Here is a 2,486-nt window from a genome sequence, read left to right as displayed (position 1 = left end):
CCACTTTTCTAGACAAGTATAATCCACAAAAGTCGATCTTCTTCTGTTTACTTTCCAGTGCTTCACGTAGCTGCTATTTGTATTAGGTCCAGATTTTATGGTTGTTTTCTGTGGAGGATTCAGTCTGGTTTGATCTTATTCCATCATCATTAGAAGTGGAACTGCTCCCATAAGATTTTTCTATAAAAGGTGTCTTAAAACTAAAAAAAAGCTGCATTTTAGTTTGTTTGGCACACAAAATCTATTACCAACCTTGAGCTAATGGAATGTTTAGAACCAGAGCATTTAAAGGAGAGGCTCCTCTGAAGAATAATCATGAATCCATTTTTTTTAAGACCGGGATGGTCAGAAAAATTATTTTTACCGAAAAAATAAATAAAATTTTCCTCTCACCCCCCAAAAAGCTTCATCAGTTGACTGCTAGTTATAACTGAATGGTCTGGTAATGTGTTTGACTCTCTCACTACAGTCCTGGCATTATTGAACAATGACAAGTAGATGTCAATGAAATCTAGAAAGATTGCTATGTAACACAGGAACATAATCTCTTCTTCCTTTTTACCATGTCAATATGCTATCTCATTTAATCCTCATACTACTTAAATTAGGTAAGCATTATATATCTATTTAACAGACGATCAAACAGATATTCTGAGAAGTTAAGTAACTTGCCTGAAGTCACAGTACTAAATGATAAAACCTAGTCAAGTGCTCACTTTGGCCGCACATATACTAAAATTGGAATGATACAGAGAAGATTAGCATGGCCCCTGCACAAGGATGACACACAAATTCATGAAGTGTTCCATTTTTTTTTCCAGATTTTACTTTATTTTATTTTATTTTAATTACAAAAGCAAAGACATTGATAAAGCAAATACAGTCTGCAATAATAAATACATCTGCAACAGATGCTAAATATCATTAAATTATTATATAATTTAGACAGTAAACATGGTCTATTTTTGCTTCTTTCCAATAGAATACATTTGATCACATTTTTTTTTTATACAGCAGGTTCTTATTAGTCATCAATTTTATACACATCAGTGTATACATGTCAATCCCAATCTCCCAATTCATCACCCCCCCCCACCCAGCTTTCCCACCTTGGTGTCCATACGTTTGTTCTCTACATATGTGTCTCAATTTCTGCCCTGCAAACCGGATCATCTGTACCATTTTTCTAGGTTCCACATACATGTGTTAATATACGATATTTGTTTTTCTCTTTCTGACTTACTTCACTCTGTATGACAGTCTCTAGATCCATCCACGTCTCAGCAAATGAAAAAATTTCGTTCCTTTTTATGGCAGAGTAATATTCCATTGTATATATGTGCCACATCTTCTCTATCCATTTGTCTGTTGATGGGCATTTAGGTTGCTTCCATGACCTGGCTATTGTAAACAGTGCTGCAAAGAACATTGGGATGCATGTGTCTTATTATTATTATTTTTTTTTGGTGGTACGCGGGCCTCTCACTGCTGTGGCCTCTCCCGCCGTGGAGCACAGGCCCTGGACACACAGGCTCAGCAGCCATGGCCCACAGGCCCAGCTGCTCCGCGGCATGTGGGATCCTCCCGGACCGGGGCACGAACCCGCATCCCTTGCATCAGCAGGCGGACTCCCAACCACTGCACCACCAGGGAAGCCCCGCATGTGTCTTTTTGAATTGTGTTTTTCTCTGGGTATATGCCCAGTAGTGGGATTGCTGGGTCATATGGTAATTCTATTTTTAGTTTTTTAAGGAACCTCCATACTGTTCTCCATAGCACTCCCTTCTGGCTTGTAGTTTCTGCTCAGAAATTAGCTGTTAACCTTATGGGAGTTCCCCTGTATGTTATTTGTTGTTTTTCCCTTGTTGCTTTCAATAATTTTCTTTGTCTTTAATTTTTGTCAGTTTGATTACTATGTGTCTTGGCGTGGTCCTCCTTGGGTTTATCCTGCCTGGGACTCTCTGTTTCTCCTGGACTCTGGTGGCTATTTCCTTTCCCATGTTAGGGAAATTTTCAACTATAATCTCTTCAGATATTTTCTCTGGTCTTTTCTCTCTCTCTTCTCCTTCTGGGACCCCTATAATAATGAATGTTATCGTGTTTAATGTTGTCCCAGAGGTCTCTTAGGCTGTCTTCTTTTCTTTTCATTCTCTTTTCTTTATTCTGTTCTGCAGCAGTGAATTCCACCATTTTGTCTTCCAGGTCACTTATCCGTTTTTCTGCCTCATTTATTCTGCTATTGATTCCTTCTAGTGTATTTTTCATTTCAGTTATTGTATTGCTCATCTCTGTTTGTTTGTTCTTTAATCCTTCTAGGTGTTTGTTCTTTAATTCTTCTAGGTCTTTGTTAAACATTTCTTGCATCTTCTCAATCTTTGCCTCCTTTCTTTTTCCAAGGTCCTGGAACATCTTCACTATCATTATTCTGAATTCTTTTTCTGGAAGGTTGCCTATCTCCAATTCGTTTAGTTGTTTTTCTGGGGTTT

At 38.0% G+C, this 2,486-nt stretch overlaps 1 non-coding gene across 1 annotated transcript; it reads left to right on the top strand.

The window, feature by feature from the left end:
* The first annotated feature begins 708 nt into the window (after positions 1-708).
* LOC115802062 (U6 spliceosomal RNA) lies at positions 709-815 on the top strand. Its single transcript, XR_004022442.1, has one exon. It is a non-coding gene; the product is annotated as a U6 spliceosomal RNA (small nuclear RNA).
* The last annotated feature ends 1,671 nt before the right edge of the window (positions 816-2,486 follow it).

This window comes from Delphinapterus leucas, chromosome 12, assembly GCF_059928025.1.
Source record: "Delphinapterus leucas isolate spDelLeu-1000000601 "Yukka" chromosome 12, BTC_Dleu_Yukka2, whole genome shotgun sequence".
NCBI classification, from domain to species: domain Eukaryota; kingdom Metazoa; phylum Chordata; class Mammalia; order Artiodactyla; family Monodontidae; genus Delphinapterus; species Delphinapterus leucas.
The sequence above is the reverse complement of the archived record's forward strand: the minus strand, read 5'-3'. Positions and strand labels throughout refer to the sequence as shown.